Source organism: Fukomys damarensis, unplaced genomic scaffold (assembly GCF_012274545.1).
Source record: "Fukomys damarensis isolate Sample0158 unplaced genomic scaffold, DMR_v1.0_HiC HiC_scaffold_24, whole genome shotgun sequence".
Taxonomy (NCBI): Eukaryota; Metazoa; Chordata; class Mammalia; order Rodentia; family Bathyergidae; genus Fukomys; species Fukomys damarensis.
In genome coordinates this window covers 59175312-59195790 of record NW_022900936.1, presented here as the reverse complement: position 1 = coordinate 59195790, position 20479 = coordinate 59175312, and the positions used below count along the sequence as shown (strand labels likewise).

General features: G+C 33.4%; 1 long non-coding RNA gene across 4 annotated transcripts in view; it reads left to right on the top strand.

Moving 5' to 3' along the window:
* Positions 1-20479, top strand: part of LOC117283244 — a 297894-nt gene that overhangs the window by 66949 nt on the left and 210466 nt on the right. The gene's annotated exons all lie outside the window — the stretch shown is intronic.

The following is a 20479-nucleotide window of genomic DNA, read 5'->3' as shown; positions in this document are numbered from 1 at the left end:
CCTGTTGCAGGCTCTGAATGTGGCCCCCTGCAGACTTCCATAGATCCAGTTTTCTTAACTGATTTGGAGATGGGAGGATTAAATATTTTTAATATCTCCATGTCTTCTGTCCTCAGGCTTTCCTTGCCTAATATATGGCAGAAAGCATCCAGCCCAGCCATTGTTCACCATTTCTCTGCCTGATGTTTCAGCCTTGCCTACAGAACCTGGTGCCACTCCCAGGATGGGATGAGAGCCCCCTCTTTGCTGTTGTGGAGTACTGAGGAGACCTTACAATGCCCCAGGCCTGTCTAGTTTTTGGAGAAACAGTAGGACAGCGCTCAAATTATTCTGTTTCTGCCCAGTAGCTTTCTGACTCTGTTCTGAATATTTGTGCATTTGTTGCAGAACTTGCCCTCTGCAGTTCCCAGCTAGGAGTTGCTTGCATTCCCCAACCCCGCCATGGTAGTTCACTGGCAATTGTTGTTGATAGGGCTCTGAATGTTGCATACTATATGTGGGAGGACTGGCTGACTTCTTTTTTTTTATTTTTTCTGTGTTGAGCACGCATTCTCTCTTCTCAGAGTCCTACTGCCGGCTACTGTGTGCTATTTTTTTTTTTTTTTTTTTCTGTGTTGAGCCCGCATTCTCTCTTCTCAGAGTCCTACTGCCGGCTACTGTGTGCTATTTTTTTTTTTTTTTTTTTCTGTGTTGAGCCCGCATTCTCTCTTCTCAGAGTCCTACTGCCGGCTACTGTGTGCTATTTTTTTTTTTTTTTTTTTCTGTGTTGAGCCCGCATTCTCTCTTCTCAGAGTCCTACTGCCGGCTACTGTGTGCTATTTTTTTTTTTTTTTTGTACCAGGGATCAAATTCAGGTCCTTGGGCTTGTGAGGCAGGCAGCAGGACCACTGAGCTAAATCCTCAGCTCAACAATAAAAATAGTTAAATCAATAACAGTATCCAGGAAGGATAGGGAAATATTTTTGGTCCTGCGTTCCATTTCTCATTTCAGTTTCTCATGTGTGCTATTTGTTACTCCTGTTATAGAGGATGTCACAATGACTACCATTTATTGAAGTACCTTTTGTGCTCATATATCTAAACAAAGAGGTAAATATTATCCTATTATTCTTTACAATGATCTCATAAAGCAGATATTATTTGCATTTTACCAGAAAAAAAATTAAGGCTAAATGAAATTAAATAACTTCCATGAGACCACACATCTAGTTATGGCAAAATTCATCAGAATCAGTGATGAAATTGACAAAGTGATTATTAAGCTAATGAGTGTACCATTATGGGCAATGAAAGGATCTTCTCACTTTTATCCTGTAAACAGAAGAAACCCACCTTTTTTTGGAATAGGAATGACTGAGAGGGAGCAAGAAGCAAGTATTTCTGCTTTTAACTGTTAGGACTGAAGTTATAGACATGCCAAATGCCTCATTGTGTCATGTCTTTTCAAAGGTCTAGGTGCTGCTTTTGGCATTCCTTTAGATGTTTGTGTCCAAGAGAATTAAAGAAGTGGTCTATGCCTTGCTGTGGCCAGTTGAAAAACTAGGAGCATTGATAGCTATAGGGAAGTTGCTTTTGACTCTGAATTCTATTTGGAACACCTTTTATGAACAAATGTGCTTGGTACAACTATTTTAGACTGTTAGAATCCACAAAACTTGATGCCATATATTGAGTGTCCCTTCAGTTTCCCCACCAATCTGACCTTAAAGTCTTTAGTCTTAACCAGTGTGGTAACTTGAATATGAACATATTTGTTTTTCAGTGTACCTGTATCAGTGGTAGAAAAGCCCAACAACGACTCCTCCATACATTGATTTTTAGTACCAAATTTAGGGGATCAAACTTAGGACCTTGCGTTTACAAGGCACGTGTGGTGCCACTGAGCTAAATCTTGGGCCTGTCCATACTGCTTTTAACTCCAGTGTGAACTGATCTATAACTCAGAGGTAAAAAAATAAATTGATTATATAATATTACTTATCATAAATGGAGAACTCCCAAAAATGTGTAACAATTAGAATTTCTCTGAGTTATTTCAATTGCAAGAGTATTCACACCTGGTTGAATTGCAGAGATTAAAAAAACCCTGACTCTCCTAAGTTCTGCTATGAAGAAGTCTCCTTATTGCCTTAGTTTCAAAAGAATAGTTCACTAAGTATTTCAAAATGTCCGGCTGGCTGCCCTAGTCATTCTTTTTGGAAGCTTCTCTGTCATCCTTATGGCATATCCCTGTGGCATGCATGACCAGCTGCAAGCTAAACCCTATGGAGTAAGAATTCTTTCATCTCTTTGTGTGATGTGTTTCATTTTCAGAGTTTGGATGATCCTCTTCTGCAGCAGCAGTAGGAGCAGACATTGTTAGTTTCAATAGGCAGCCTGGATGCGCAAGAATAGTCATCATAGAGAGACAAGCTCCCAGGGCTTGTTCCTTGGTGCCATGGTGCTGTGTTAGATCATTTTCCCCTGCTGGATTAAAAGCTAGAGAAAAGGGGAAATAAACTGTACCCAAAGGAATCCATTTAAAGTACTTGAACTTCACTGATGTCTGTCCTACTGTTTTCTTAACTTTATCACCTATGGTTAATTATTCTGACCAGTAGAAATAATTAAAATAAACTGGAAGTCATATTAAATTCCCCATTTATTTTGTAAAGGCATTAAGATGTTATTGTATAACATGGAATAACTGTGTTTGGTATATTAGAGTTGAAAAAAAGTTTTGGCTATTCTTTCTATGTCTTCCCTAGTATCTTCATCCAAATCACTGCCAGAACTTACTGTATGAATCTGCTTCGCATTCAGAATTTTGTCTGTCTTCACTCTACATTTCAGCATTCATTCACTAGGAGGACTTCTGCTTCTTTGAATCTCCAATTGATCTAATTCCTATGACATCCTAGGTAAACAAATCAGGGGTGCCACTGTAGTGGGAAAGTAATTTCAACTTTTTTCTGCTCACAGATTACACCCCGAGCCTTGCACATGTTAAGCATATGCCCTGCAAGTAAACCACACCCCATCCCAAAAGTAGGCTTTTAGATTTTGGCCTTGTCACTTTTACAATGACTCTAACGATCTCCGTCCAAAATGTAAACCAGGATTTTCAGTAATAATAATTTATATGTATATATGTTGAAAGATAGTTTCCAGAGATTTTCATATAATTCTGATTATACATCTGTGAGAAGGAAGGAATTGTTTCATTTTATTATTATTATTATTTTTTTAGGTAAAGATACTGAAGCTCAGGAAGATGAAGTGAGAACTTTAAATTCTGGTTTTCCTCATGGATTATATGGCTTACTCTACTAGGAAAAAAGTTTTTTCTTAAAACGTGATTCATCATTTAGTAAGGTTTAGTGAACTAAAGTTTGTGTGTAAGTGTATTCTGTATAGTCATTCATGCTTTTAGTTGGTATCTTCTTTTATTTGGTTTGAGGTAGAATTTTAAAATTTTAATTTTTATTTAGTGAAGGAGTCTCTCAGAATTTCTAATTAATGTTAAGAAGAAATGTGTATGGGATGTTCATATCATAAATCTGACTAGCAAATTTGTTTGTATTTGTCATTATAAATCTATTAGGAACCTTGCCTACATATTAAATAATATTCTTAGTAACTGTAGCATGATGATAATAGAATAGATGCCTTCTTAAACAATTCAGGGTAATAGGATGCTATCTGAAAAAAAATGCCCATTTCTTTTTGTGTGTTTTCCTGCTTATATGTCAACTTACAGTGATTTGTGTTTGTTTTCAAATTTTTATGCCAGCTTTAAATGTACAATTATAGTTTAATTAAGAAAATTGGTAAAATATTGAGTACAAACGTAGAAAGTTGATGGTTTGATGAAATTTAAATTGAATGTTTTAGAAAGACTTTTTAAAGGTGAATCACTGAAAAAAAAACTGGATAGCTATGGGCTGTACAACTGTAAAAGATTGTCTGGGATATAGGAAGAAGATAAATGTAAAAATCTGGAAAGATTCTTCATCCATCTTGCTTTCCAAATCCCTTTAAGCTTTCAGTGATTTTAAATAAAACAAAACTGGAGATCATTGGTGATATATTATGATGTAGTTTAAACAAGAATAAGAATGTAAAAGTATAGCACAGAGACCAAAAATCAGTGATAGCCCTTAGTTCTGTATTACAGAGTTGGTAAATAGGCATATAATTTTATCTTTCTTTCTTTTTTTCTGGTTCTAGGGATCGAACTTAGGAACTTGTGATTGTGAGGCAGGCATGGTACCATAGAGCTAAATCCCCAGCCCTATATTTCAATTTTAAATTGTTTAAACATTTTTAAATTGTTTAAGCCAACTTCTGGGCCTTAATTTTTTGTGTAAAACAGATACTAAAAATAATTTGAGGTGGTAGGATTATTACTGTTTTTTGTATATGAGGGTTAAAGGTGTTGTATAATGTCCACAACAGTTCTTAGTATAAAGACTAATAAAAGTTAGTTATTATCAATCATCCATCAGTTTTTTTCAACATCATTGAAATGATCTGGTCTAAATCTTTTATGCGCTTATTACAGACATCATATTCTAGATCATTGTTGCCTCCTATTAGAATAGTTCAACAATAACACACAACTAGCTCTGTTTGGGTTAACAGAAAAATTCTATTTCCTGCCCTCTCTCTGCCTCAGGAAATGTAGAGAGCTGAAAAAAGGCTTTATGTTATCTCACCTGAAGCCTATCAAAATGATTGGGGTAGTTTAAGGTGTATTGGTGAAGTGTGTGGCATTCTTACACAGCACCTGCCCTTACTGATCTTAGATCTAGCAATGTTTTTGCACTCCTGTTCACTTAGTATAAACACTAACCTTTATACAATTCTCTCCTTATTGTAAATAGAGTAAAAATAAAAGAAAAGGGGGAGCAGTCTTAACAAAAAAATCTAGTAGATAAATTAGAATAGTTGTGTATGTGTAGAACACTGAATACAGTGGTAAACATTGTACTACATGTGTTCATTTCTTAAATGCTTCTGTTGACTGCCAAGTCACAGGTTTTCATTAATAAACCCACATTTAGAAACTGCATATTTGGGTAGAGAATTAACCCAGTACACATTTTATTTCACATTATATACTTTAGTTAATTTCACATCCTGTTTTCCTCCACAATATCATACTCCTCATAGGAAAGAGGCTCAAATTTCAGGATCAGATGCACCAAATGTGCTGATAGCTTCTTCTTCGGTTTGAATGTTATAGTGGTTGATTCAGTGCTGATGGTATAAGAATAAATGCACTATCTACCATTTTAAAAACTTAAAATAAATGATATTACCTACATTCTATGAATGATGTGAGAGACACTTTCATAATCGTTAAGAATAAAGTAAGCAGTTAGGAAAGTGGAATTTTAAGCAAAATTTCCCAAAGTTATAAATTTTTAAAGTGGAATAATCTAACATTATTAAGCACCCACTTGTTTGTTAAATATTGTAACTATCTTTGGGCTACTTTATCTTTTATGGGATTTAAGTCTATTCATTCTTTGGATCATAGTCCATCTTTACCTGTCATAAAGCTTTTGGATAAATGAAATACTATCTTTCTACATCATGATTTATCATAATAATTGGTTTTCTTACCTCATTCTAATCCATGAACACTATTCAGATTTATTCTCTATTGTCTTTTCTGTGCTTTGATTTCAATTACTATATGTACTGTGAACTTCATCTGTCCTCAGACTTTCTTTCTGAGATGTATCTTCCACATTTTTTATGCTTCTGTATGTCATCATTTGTTTATTCATAGTCTCCTTTTTATGCTACAATTTCATTTCTTAACTTGATCTAAATTTCACATATTTGTATCTTTACCATTATCCATTATCTTACCATTTTCACTGAATTTTTAAATATGAGAACTTATAAAACCTAGGCAGTGGCTCAGAAAATGGTATTTTTATGCTATATAATGCTATAATTACATGTTATTTATAAAATAACATAGTAATTCAGGCTTCTACATATTGGGGATCTGTCCATCATAACCTTTTGTTACATCTAGTATTTTCAAGGAGGCAAAATTCAAGAGAATTTCCTTCTTTGGATGATTTCCTATTAGTGAACATGGTGTTCAGAACTCTTTGATAAGCACCTTTCTAGGCTAAGAAAAGAGACATTCTCAGTTTGATCTCTCAGTTTATTCATTGTTCTTTGTTCTTGACTCACATCCCTGGGATCATCCTTTCCTTTAAAATTTAAATTTTAGGTTGTAGATTAGGGCATTTTTGTAACTGATCCAGGATGCATAGCAAAATGTTAGTGAGAGAATAGTCCATCACTTGATTGCACAGCAATAAAATTGGGGCAGGTACTGTATGTTTATGGCTAGCATGTCATGGAACATTGAGGGTGATGTTGTAGATGAGATGTATGATTCTGGTATGTGAGTGTATGTGTTGATGATGCTGTTGTAGTTTTTACAGAAAGCAGTTTTGGAAGCATTACAATGATACGAAAGGCTTAACTTGATCAGATTTCTAGTTAAAAACATGTTGACTTTTCAATTTGGAAGGGGTGTGTTATGGAGAACAAACTAAAACAGGAAATACTAACAACAGGAACATTTTCTTATTTTTTTAGAATTTAAAAGGTATAGTACATACTTTTCTATCATGTTGAAGTTTTTCTCTGTTTGCTAGTGAAAGATTTAATAAATTTCCAAAGATCAGATTGATGTTACATATAAATATCTGCTAAAAATGTTTATGTGTATATTTACAATTTTATAAATAAGTGTATATACATGATATTTTTACTAAGTTGAACAGGTATAATAAATTCTATGTAATTATTGAGTTTATCAAGTAATAAACTATTGCTTTCTATTTCTAATTTCATTTAACCCTTCATTCATTTACTGTGTACTTATGTTAAGGGTTGTATTTTGCTTTTTAGTGACAGCAGAGATGATTAAGACTGGTACTTGAGTGCTAAACGTGCATAGGTTAGTGGTAGCATACAAGACATTCTTAGATTTGCCTTTTGCTATAATGTGTTATCTTTCACATCCTAAAATCTATTACTAGTCATGTTCACATATTTAATTTGGATTTTTAACATTCTGGATGCAGAATTTAATATACCTCTAATACTTTTAAATAGATTTTAATTCCTAAAACATAATATACAATTATATACTGAAATACATAATATTATGATAAAAACTATAACAAATTTTATATTGGTAATATTTGTTTTAATCATTTGATTCCTTTCATTTGATTCCTTCGTTGGGGAAAAGAGAAAGGAATTGATAATTGGCATCTGGTGGTCTAAATAGTTACACATTTGATTTCTACCTGACTTCTATTTCTGTAAAGTGCAAAGTAGGAGCCATGGAAGATGAAGATTGAAGGATAAGCAGGTACCTATCAGCAAGTGCCTTATGTGTGCCACACCTAAAAAGCTAGAAATGAAGTGGTATCTACTAAAGGATTTTAAGTTAGGAAATGACTGCTTAGTTTTGTTGAGGAAAAAATAATATGCCTTCGGCAATTGAATGTGGAAGAAGAACTATAAAGTAATGAGATTAGTGGCTGAGTGATCAGTTAAAAGTCATGTCATAGTATTCAGGACGTAGTATCTTGAAGGCCTGAACTGAAGTCATGACTTTGAATCTGTGAGCAACATTAAGAAGGATAGTTTTAGGAGATTATTAGATAGGGGATTATCTGTTAGAATTTGGAAGTTGGGTGCTGTTAAGGAAAAAGGAAATTTTAGATGACTCCTAAACAAATATTTTAAGAGAAGTTGTGGACAGCTAGATATCAGGTAGGATGTGAAGGGGGTATTAAAATTATATAGATAATTTAATTTGACTTCAAATATAAATTTATTTTATTTTGGGAAAACATGGTATGATCCTTGGACCTGAAAGAGTGAAAATTAGGGTAAGTTTGATATGCTGAAGCAGACTGAGGATGTTGAGTTTAATGGATATTGTAGATTGTATCTAGATGTCCCCTAAAGCCTCATGTAGTCATAGGTGGGGCTTTTCAGAGGTGGCTGGATCTAGAGCGTGTGATGCCAGGATCAAAGATGTGATGCTCAGATTGATTCACTGTATGATGGGATTAAGGGTGCCCCCCACTGAGTGTGAGTGCTGTATGCCCTAGCCTGGATACAGTACAAGAGATAGAAAGAAGGTCATTGCTTGTTACATGCTGCTTTGCTACTTTACTGCTTGCTGCCTTTTCCCTGCCATGAACTGTTTTTTGTTTGTGGTGTCCCTCTGCCATGTTGCCCTGCCTCGGAGCCAGCCAGCTATGCTACAAACTGTGAGCTAAGTAAACTTTTCTCATTTAACTTTTACTGCTGGATATTTTGTTTCAGCAACAAAAAAAGAACTTAAGACAATGGGAGAGTCTTGATTAGGAATTTACTGTAGAAAACAGGAGTTTCTTGAACTTACTATTTCCCAGGTTTTCTTTCACAGCAGCTTTCTCTCACTTTATTATCTAAAAACTAGGCTGGGGCCAGAGATGTAGCTCAGTGGTATCACGCCTGCCTGATTAGCTCAAGGTCCTGAGTTCCATCCCTACCCCCCCAAAAAATAATTAAAAGGCTGAATAATTGAAAGCCCTTATACTTTTAATGACCCTATTACTGGTATGCTTATATATGTAGGATTAAATATAATAGGATATGTAGGGTTGCTTATATCTATAGGATTCAGAAATTTTATCATCAAATTTCCTGTTAAACTTGGAGATTGAGCATGTTTCCCCTTGCACTGACTTAATAAGGGACTAAATATTTTAAGTAGAAGACTGAAAAATACGAATTCACAAGCATGAGAGGAAGCAACACATGAAACATAAATTTTTAGAGAATGTAAAGGAGAAACTAACATGAATGACAGAGTTGAATACAAATGACTAAAGAATGTTAGGCCAGTGAAAAGCAAACCAATTTATGCTCCAGAAGTGAAGAATTAGAAGCAGTATGTCCCATGGATAACAGAAGCTGAAATAAAATTGAATTACTAATATACTCAGAGAGATAGTGGAATATGATGCTTACATGGAACATGAGAAAATCATGTAAAAAAGGAATAACCAAAGAATGCCCACTCAGAATAACTCAAATAATAGATTTATAGAATATTTGAAATTTCTTAGAAATAGAGTTAAAAAAGACAAATATTTGAAAACAAGAAAGAAAAGATTAAAATAAGACAATCCAATTAATTCAAAACCTGACTAGTATCTCAAATAACATTTCTAGAAATCAAATAAAATGTAGAAAGGAGATCATCATAAAATTATATAGTAAATTTTCCAGCAATGCACATGAGGTTCTAGTTTGAAGGAGTGTGCTGGGAGAATATTTAAAAGGTAAAACAAATTAACACCAGGGTACATAACTAGAAAATTTTAGAATGTCATTCATAAATAGATAAGATAGTAGAGACTTCTTGATTGAAAAATATAGGACCCATACATTGGCTCAAAATCAAAATGGTATCTGATTTCTTTTTTTTATTGTTGTTGGTACCAGGAATTGAACTCAGGACCTTGTGCTTGTGAGGCAGGTTATCTGATTTCTTTTTTTAATTTTTGTTATCTGATTTCTTAATAGTAACATTGAAAGCAAAATGTGACTTTAAAATTCTGAGACAGTGTTACTTTTAATTTACATTTCTTCTCCCTATCAAAACTATTAATCAAGTGTGAAGGTATCATAATAGGAAAATAGTAATTAGGTCTAAAATTTACAAAAAAAATAAAAACCCAATAGAAGCATATTATTTAGAAAAAAAAAGAGGTAGATACTAGGATGAATTTTGGTAGGGAGTCTCAAAGGTTGATGTATATGATGTTGATTTTTCTATAAATCTGATAGTACTATATAACTTGTAAACTATAGAGATGTATTGCTTTGAAAATGATAACAAATGATAAATTAAAAAATTCTAATAGAATAAAAATTGTAGTGCTATGGATGAATGTTTGTGATTGCTGAAAATTCATTATGTTGAAACCCTGATCCCCAGTGTGATGGCATTTGTACATGGATCCTTTGAGAGTTAATTAGATCATGAATGTGGAGAACACTTGATGAGATAAGGGTTCTTGCTTGCTTCCTGTGTCTCTCTGCTGTTCATCATGAGGACATGGAGAGACGACCATGAGCAAACCAGGAAGAGGCACTTACTGGAACCTGGTTGCTGGCATTCTGATCTCAGACTTCCCAGTCTTCAGAACTGTGAGGAAGAAGTTTCTTTTATTTAATACTTCCCTTTCCCCTATCTGGGGTAAGTTATTGTTTTAGCCTAAATTGACTAAGATACTAAATATTTTTTACTTCAATTTTTCAGGTAGAAGAGTAACTCTTAATAAAGGGAAGTTAGATTTATGTGCTGACATTTCTTAACTTTGGACATTATGTCAAATATTATTTGAAGGGTTTTCTCTAATTCCCATAAAAGTACATGTTTCTATGGTAAAAGCAATAGTAAAGAAACTAAAAGTTGTTGCTACAATTCTCACTTCTAAATTATGTGTTCCAAATAAAAGAAAGCTGTTAACTTGATAGCTAAGGAGATATAAAAAAGTCAAAATTTCATTTGATTTTGTAGAGTTATACAAGATAAACAGTGCATTTGTTAAATAAGGAATAGCTTCCCCACATTCTAAGTAATGTTTAAATACATTCTATTTATTTTCTATCAAAAACTTCACATGACTAGTGCATGCATTCTTATGGAATGCTTTTAACTGCTTGCAGACTCATTACCCATTAATCTATGGCTAATGTAAGGCACTTTTATTGTAGCTTACAAATTTATGGAGGTTAAATAATTCAGTTCATGCAGTTCTGAATTTAGATTATCTTTCAATAATCAGAAATACACTTTGCCAAAAAAATTCAGTCTGAGGGTGCTCAAAATATCAAGTACCTTTTGAAGTTTTAAATAAGATCTCCACAATAAAACCCCACAAACAAACAAACAGAAAAGCCCAGAACAGGTCTGGTAAACAGAAGTGTTTAGCAGACATAGTTAAATCTTCTTGAGAGAATTTTCAGAACATAAGAGAGGCAGAGACAGACCCCAAGGTGGAAAAGGGGGAGGATATCTCCTTTATTTTTCTTTTTTCAACCAAGGACATTTAGTGTTGAGAAGGAAGAGAAGAGAAACGAGGAAAGCACAAGATTTGTCTCAAAGATTCATTTTGTAGTTGATTGTAGCTTATAAAGGTTTTCATTGATAGAGTATGGGAGGGAGCATTTTAAATTTCAATGCCGAAGCTTTGAAGAGTTGCCCTGTTGTTGCAGCTGCTGGGGCAGGCTTGCTCCAACATCAATGGTGCATTGTGGCAGTTTGTTCTGCTTCCCTGTTTCTGATGGACATTCTCCAGGGAGTGAAGGGCAAAAGGGCTAGGAGTGCTGGTTACTAGCATAATAGAAGTTGTTGGACCAGTTTTCTTAGTGTATATATGTAAACTGAATATTTAATAATAAATTCTGTATTGTGGTCAGTCTCAAGTAAGGGTCAGTACTTTCTGGATAATTAATGTGGATGGGAGTATATATTTTTATACTATCTTTTTATGGAATGAGGTACATATTACTTAATTTTCCTGTAGTGGTTAGTAGAAAGAACTAATGCTTACGGCCTAAAGAAAAAAAATCTCATTTTCCACTTAAAGATATTCATAAAGATATATTTGAGAGGAAACATCAAATTGACTTTGCTGTTCATAATATTTTTAAAGTTTTAAGACTATATTTATCAGTCACTTTTAACTATTATTAAAAAACTTTTTGGCCAGGGATTTAGCTCAGTGGTGCCTGTCTTGCAAGTGCAAGGTTGTGAGATTGATCCCTGATTCCCCCCGCCCCGAAAAAAGACTTTTGCCATGTTTTTAAGTTCTCTTTTGTATAAAAACAATCTGACTTACTGTTTCAGATTCTTTAACATTTATAAGAGTTTTTAAAAGTCAACTCCAGCTGAAAAGACAAGGCCATTACTTGGGAGAGCTATGCCATGTAATGTTAGGAGGTGATACAGAGCAGGAAAAGATGAATATTTATGTTGCTAATATTTTTCTCTTCCAAGAAGAATAATCTTCATATTAGAAGAGAAAGAATGGAAATTAATAAATTGGCAATAGGATATTTTGGCAGATTTGAAATCAAATTCCACAGAATTTAACAAACTTTATTAAAAAAATTGCATTGCTATAAGTTTTAAAAAGCTATACATTTATATAATGTGTATTTTTTTAATTGCAAAAATGTATTCTCACTTAGGGTGATCCTGAAAGATGAGAGATGTTTACTCCAAATTTTATAAATAAAGAAATAGACTAAGAAAATCAGACAACTAAAGAGTTGATAATAATAAAAACTAAGTCAGAATTTCCCACTCTTTGATTTAATATTCACTATACCCCAAAGAAAATGCTGTTATCGCCACTTGTAGATGTTTCAACTAAATTTAAATATTTTCTTCAAGCCCTTCAACTATGCACCTGAGCAACTGGAATCCAAAACTAAAGACTACTGCAAAGCCTATGTTTTCTACTCAACATCATAGTTTTCATACATAGCTAGATGATATAAAATAAGCAAATGTATAAAATTGTTAAAAAAATAATTCTGCATCCTACAGATTATACTTCGTGTCCTATAACCTTCTGAAATGAAATATTGAAAATTACTTGAGAGTAGGTAGAAACTAAAGTGATTAGTATCAGCCACATTGTTATTTTACTAAGATGAAGTAATATCATGCAAAACTCATAGATTGTGAGGTAAGAAATATGTGTATCTTGATCTAACCAAAGTTTTGACAAAATAATGGCAGTAGATTTAGGTATATTCATAGCTGTTTGAAAATTTTCACCCTGATATGTATGTTTAGTTTAGTTTTGTTTGTTTTCTTTCTTTCTCTTTCTTTTTTTTGTTTTTTTGAGAAAGGGTTTCACTATGTAGTTGAGACTGACCTGAAACTCACTGTGTAGTCCAGGCTGGTCTCGAACTCACAGCAATCCTCCTGCCTCAGCCTCCTGAGTGCTGGGATTACATAGTTTTGTTTTCTTAGGCAAATATTTGTTAATTACTTACTAAATAGTAATTTATATGCTCTGTGAGTATATAAAAAGGCATAAATCATGGATGCTTTCTTTAAGTCTTTCATTGATTAGTATAGAAGATAAAAATACAAATATTTATCTGATGAGTATGATGAGAAAGAATATTCTCATCTTTGATCTAGAGAAAAGGCTTTCTGTAGAGGTGGCATTTTATCTGCATATTGAATTAGGAGTAGAATTTATATAGAAAGAAATAGGGAAAAATTGGTAAATGATCACATTACCTCACAGTCATTTACTATATACTTTGTTTCTTTTTTCTTTATAACAGTCTTTTATAACAATCCATTATTATTGCTATATAAGAATTTTAATTGTAATTTGAAGGCACAAATGGGTCAAGAATAATTTGCTCTACGAAGCATTTGACTCGGGATTTCAACTTAGGAAATTTACCTTTGAGCTGAGACTCATAAAAATAAAATCACGAAAATGGTGTTGAGAAGATTTTTTAGGTAAGGATACACAATTCAGAGTGATTACAACATACTTCTCCCTAGAATAAGATATAAAGTGACCTTGTCTGCTATTGTTCTTGTCTTCTCCATTATTTTATATATTGGTGATCTAAATGAGATAAGGCATTCCTATGTTATTTTTACATTATTCAAACATAAGCCTTAATTTGAAGAAATGTAATTCATATGAAAGACATGGTTCTTGAAAATAAACCCTGAAATTTATATGAGACAATATAGACATATATTTTAAAAAATCTATGCCTTTTGTACAGAAATAATTATATGGTTACATTTGGATATACTTTCCTGACCATGGTACATCTTAAAGTGAGAGTCGAGAATATAGAAATTGAAGTTTGAGGGGAATGAGGCAGTAAAATTTGTAGATTGACTACTGGAGGGGAGAAAGTTATGAGAAGCTTGAGAAATCTGCAGAACCTATTAGATTAATTCTAGCAGTCTGAATAAAGACATAGAAAACTTATGTGACCCAAAGAAATTCAGCAAAGCTCAACATTCAACAACATAAAACATAAAATGACTGACATTAAACTAGAATGTATATTGAATGAAAAACTAGCTGAAAAATGTGTCATGTAACTGATAAAGGCAGACATTGGAAAGACACAAAGAAAATAATGTAATTTTTTTCTAACAGTTACTATAAATATACTCAAAGATTTAAAGGAAAACATGAGTAGGCTGTGAAGAGAAATGTGTAGTACGAAAACACAAAATTCCATTTTAGTCAAATGAGAAAGCTGGAAATACATTTTAATTGAAAAATGATCTGCATTGGCATGACAGAAAATTAAATATTGCAGAAAGAGATGTGCCTGTGAAGATGCAATGGCAGAAACTATCCCATCTGAAGCACACCAAGAAAAAGATTAAAACAACAGATGTACAAGAAAATAAATGCTTCAAAATATATAGAACACTATCAAGCAGTTTAAACATTTGTTAGTCCCAAAAGGGGAGAGGAAGCAAGGCGGAAAAGTACTTGCACAATTAATGCCCAACATGTTTTTAATTTGACTAAAAAATGTATAGATTTTAACTATAGTAAGGATGGAAACAAATAACTTTCTTGCTACTGGGACAAAAATACCCAGAACTCAGAATTTACAGTAGGAAAGGTTTAATTTGGCTCATGGTTTCATTCCATCATTGCCAGGTTTCAAGACAGAAACATAATGGCAGAAAGGTATGGTGGAACAGTGTTGCTCACTTCATGGCAACCAGGAGGCAGAGGACAGGATAAGAGCAACAATAAAATATGTTTACAATAGACATACTCTTCAAAGGCATGTCCCCACTGACCTACCTCCTCCAACTGGGTTCTACCTCAGAATAGCAAATTCATCTTTGAACAAGAGAGGATATTGATCAATGAATATAATGCCCCCATGGTACAATTGCCTCTCCAGGAGACACTTAAGCCAGTCATGTTGACAATTAATTGTCACAATACATCATAATGAAATTGTTGAAAATGACTGAAAAAGAGAAAAATCTCAAAAGATACATAAGATGCATTACAGGGAAAAGCAATTATCAAAGATTTTGTATCTTTGATACAATATAAACTAAAAGAAACAATATAAACTGGAATATATTTCAAGTCATTAAAGTGCTGAAAAAGTCAACCTAGGATTTTATAAAATAAAGCCTTTTAAAATTTTATTGGTATACTTTAGCTATATATAATGATAACATTCATCATATGGAATTTGTACCTGTACATGATATACCTTGTTGCTTCTTTTATTCCCATTCCCCTCCACTCCCTTCAACAACTCTTCCCCTGCTTATTTACAGAAGCTTTGTTTCCATTTTTTAAATTTCTTGCCCCCCTTCCCCATTTCCCTTCTCATTTGGAAGTAAAACCAGCAAATAAATATATGAAAAAATGTTCCACATCACTGGTCATTCGAGAGATGCAGATGAAAACAACACTGAGATTCCACCTCACCCCACAAAGAATGGCTGCTATCAAGAAATCAACCAATAACAAATATTGGCGGGGTTGTGGGGAGGAAGGAACCCTTCTCCATTGTTGGTGGGAGTGCAGACTGGTGCAGCCACTATGGAAATCAATATGGAGATACCTCATTTGGATAAGGAAGGAACCCTTCCATTGTTGGTGGGAGTGCAGACTGGTGCAGCCACTATGGAAATCAATATGGAGATACCTCATTTGGATATTTTCTTGTAGTATCTATTATACATTTAATCCTTATTTACACTTTTGATTTCCCATATCAGAGAAACAATGTAGTATTTAAGCATATTTGTCTGGTTTATTTCACTTGAGAGCATGATCTCAAGGTGCATCCATTTATCTAGAATTGTCTCAAGTTTATCTTCTACGGCAGAGTAATACACCACTGTACAAAAGAATACCACATCTTTTTTATCTGTTCCTCTGTTGATGGGCATTTGAGCTGTTTCCAAGATTTATCTATAACAAACTGTGACACTGTAAAAATGGGTGTGTATATTTTGCTGTGGTATGATGCTTTTAGTTCTTTTGGGAAGATACCATCAAGGGTAATAGCTGGGTCAAATGTATGCTGTAGTTTTAGTTTTTTGAGGAATCACCACACTGATATCCATAATGGTTACACCAGTCTACACTCGTACCAACAGTGGGGAAGGGTTACTTTTTCCCCAGCCTTGTCAGCATTTGTTATCATTTGATTTCTTGATAATAGCCAATTCTTTTGAAGGTGAGATGGAATCTCCACGTTGTTTTCATTTGCTTGACAAGTGATGTTTAACATTTAAAAAATATATTTATTTGTCATTTCTACTTCATTTGAGAAATGTGTATTCATTTCAGAGGCCCATTTTTGGATTGGGTCTTTAAATTTGGGGACCTGATTTTTTTGAATTCTTTATTTTAGATATTAGTCCTTTGTCTGTCTGAGGAACAGTTGGCAAAAACTTTTTCCTACACTATGGGTTGTCTCTTCACTCTTTCGGTGGTTTCTTTTGCTGTGCAAAAGCTTTTTAATTAGATGAGATTCCCCTTGTTGATTCTTTGTCATATTTCTTGTGCCATAGGGGTTTTGTTCATAAATCTGCCTACACCAATATCTTCAAGAGCTCTACCTATTCTATCTTCCAGAAGATTTAGTGTTTCTGTTTTAATATTTAGACCTTTGATTCATTTCAGTTTTAGTTAATGCATGGTAAAAGATTTGGGTCTAGTTTTAATCTTTGACATGCAGAAAGCTATTTTGTCCAGCACAGTTTATTAGAGAGGGTATCTTCTAGTGAAGGTCTTTGGTTCCTTTGTCAAAAATAAGTTAGTTGAGTTTGGAGTTTTTTTCTGCATCTTCTACTCTATTCCACTGGTATCTTTGAGTCTTTTTTTCCCCCAATACGATGCTGATTTTATGACAATACTTTGTAGTATAATTTCAAATCAGGAATTATGCCACCACCTGCCTTGCCTTTGTTGCCCAGAATTTCTTTTCCTATTCTAAGTCTCTTACAATTCCAAATGAATTTTATGATTATTTTATCTAATTCTGTGAAGTATGCTATTGGTATTTTGATTGGGAATGCATTAAATCTTTGTAACAAATTTGAAAGTATCTAATTTTCACTATATTGATTTTTTCCCATCAAAGAACAAGGGCTATCATGCCATTTTCTGACATCTTCTTACATTTTTTTTTCAAAGCACTGTAGTTTTCATCTTTTACTTCCTTTATTAGATTGATTGCTAGGTATTTCATTTTGTTAGATGCTATTGTGAAAAGTGTTGTTTCCCTAATTTCTCAATGAGTTTGTTATTTGTGTACAGGAATGCTGTGGATTTTGTTGTTGTTGTTCCATCTTTTGTTTTCTTATTTTTTTATCTTATTTTTTTCTTTTTATTGTTTATTGGTACATTTTAGGTATACAGTACAGTTCCATTCATTACTGGGATCTTGTACCTTTAAATGACAGGTCTTGTTTCTTATTTTTTCCCCTTGTCCCTGCCCTCTCTTTACCCCCCTCCTCCCCTCCCCATGTACAAACACTTTATGCTGTTGATTTTTGAGTGTTGACTTTATATCCACTATGTTACTGAATTTGGTTATTAAATCTAGAAGATTTTGGTGAAGTTTTGGGGACTTCTATGTAGAGTATCATGTTGTCTGCAAATAATGATAATTTATTTTCTTCCTTTCCTATCCTTATTCCTTTTATTTATTTCTCTTCTCTAATTGCTCTAGCTAATGTTTCCAGGATTGTATTGAATAAGAGTGCTGATAGTGTACATCTTTATCTTGTTCCTGATTATAGTGAAAGCTTTCAGTTTTTGTTCATTTAATATGATGTTGGTTCTTGGTTTGTCATAGATGATTTTTATCAGGTTGAGATGAAGAATAACTATTGCATTTTTTGTAGGGTTTTTATCATGAATGGGTGCTGGACTTTGTCAGATTTTTTTTCTGCATCTGTTGAGATGATCATATGGTTTTTGTCCTTGATTCTATAAATATGTTGTATAACACATTGATTTGTCTGTTGTGAACTATTCCTGCATCCCTAGGATGAATCCTACTTGGTTATCACATGTAGTCTTGATTTGCTGCATTTTGTTTGGCAGTATCTTATTTAGGATTTTTATATCTATTTTCATTTGGTCTTTAGTTCTTTTTTTGGTTGAATCCTTCTCTGATTTGGGATTTGGGGTAATACTTGATTACAGGAATGAATTTGGGAGTGTTGTGTTCCTTTCAATTTTGATAAAGAGTTTTAGAAGTAGCAGCATTTGGTCTTCTCTAAATTTCTTGTAGAATTTTCAGTACGGAATCCATCCAGACATGAATTTGTCTTTTTTGGTAGGTCTTTAATTACATCTTCAATTTCATTGATTGACATTAGTTTGTTTAGAATTTTTATGTCTCCTTGAATCAGTTTTGGTAATTAATATGTATACTTCTATTTCTTCTGTGTTTCCATCTTACTAGAATACAAGCTCTTGAAGTAAGTTTTGATGATCTGTATTTCTTTAGAATCTGTTGTTATTTCATCCTTTCATTCATAATTGCATAGCTTTGAGTCTTTTTTTTCCCGTTTTGATAAGGTTGGTAAGGGTTTGTCAATTTTATTCAGTCTTTCAGAGAACTAACTCTTCAATTCATTAATACTTTGTATTTTCTTTGTCTGGATTGCATTAATTTGTGCCCTGGTCTTCATAATTTCATCTGTCACAGGAGCTTTTGGCTTGACTTGTTCTTCTTTTTCTAGAAAGTTGAGGTTCCACATTATTTATTTGAACTAACTCTGTTTTTATGGGAATTAATTGTTATAAATTTCCCTTATAGGACTGCTTTCACTCCATCCATAAGTCCCAGTATGTTGTACTGGCATTATCATATAATTGTAGAAACTTTCAAATTGCTTCTTAAATTTCATTTGTGACCCATTGGTTATTCAGAGAGCTGTTGTTTAGTTTCCACTTGTTCATGAATTTTTGGTGATTTCTTTTGCCGCTGGTTTCCAATTTCAATGAATTATGGTCTGATGACTCTATGAGATAATTTCAATTCTTTTGGATTTACTTAAGCATGTTATGTGAGGTAATATGTGGTCTAATTTGGAGAATGTCTGTTGTGCAGCTGAGAAGAATGTGTAGTCTAATGTGAGTTGGATCACTCTGTACACATCAACTAGAAGTCCATTTGTTCAAAAGTTTGATTCAGTTCCCTTATTCTTCATTGACTTTTTATCTTCTTATACTTTTGGTGACAGTGGAGTAATGTGGTCCTCCATTACAGTTGTATTAGTGATTATGTGATTTTTAAAATTAATATTTGTTTTATATAGTTGTGTGTGGCTGGTGTTTGGTGCATATATTTTTATGATTGTTATTTCTTCCTTTGTATTATTCCCCTAACAAGTATGTAGTGACCTTCTTTATCTCTCTTAATCAGTCTCGGCTTGAAATCCAGTTTGTTTGCAAGGAGAAGTAGCTATCCATGCTTTTTTGCATGTTTTTGTCACATGCAATATTGTTTTCTGTCCTTTGACTTTCAGTCTGTGAATTTCTTTTTGAATTAAATATGTTTCTTGCATGCAGCATATTGTTGGATTTACTTCTTGCCAGTCTGTTTCTATTGATTGGTTAATTGAGACCATTAACAATGATAGTAATAACTGTAATGGATTGACTTACACTTGTCATGTTATTTTCCTGTTGTTGGTTTCCTTTTTTCACCTCTCTAATTACTTGCTTTGCTGGTGGAGTCATTCTTTTGGGGTTCATGGAATTGTACATTACTTTTTTGTATAATGTCCTTCAGAACATTTTTAAGTGCTAATTTGGTGAACATTAATTTCTTAAATTTTCTTTGTCATGGAAGTATCTAATTTTCCATGAGTTTTGAAAGTGAGTTTTGCAGAGTACATCAATCTGGCCCAGAGCTCGTTTTCTTTTGGCGGTTTGTAATACTTCACTCCAAGGTCTCCTTGACTTGAGGGTTTGTGTTGAGAAGTTTGCTGTGATCTTGATGGGCTCTCCTTTATAGATGATTTGTTTCTTTTCTCTAACAGCATTTAATATTCTGTTCCTGCGTTGAATTTTTAGACTTTGCACTATTATATGCCTTGATGTACATTTGTTTTTTGTTGTTTTGATCATGGCTAATTGGATTTTTATATGTCCTCTTATCTGTATGTCAAATTATTTTTCTCTGTTTCGGAAGTTTTCTGCCATTGCTCCTGTGAACAAGTTTTATGTCATTTGTGCTATCTTCTGCTTTTTCAACGACTCCAATCAATCTTATGTTATACTTGTTTGCATCATCTATCAGGTCTTGGATTGATTTTTTTATGGTCCCTTGCTATTTTTAAGAAATATTTCTTTTCATGGTTGTTAAC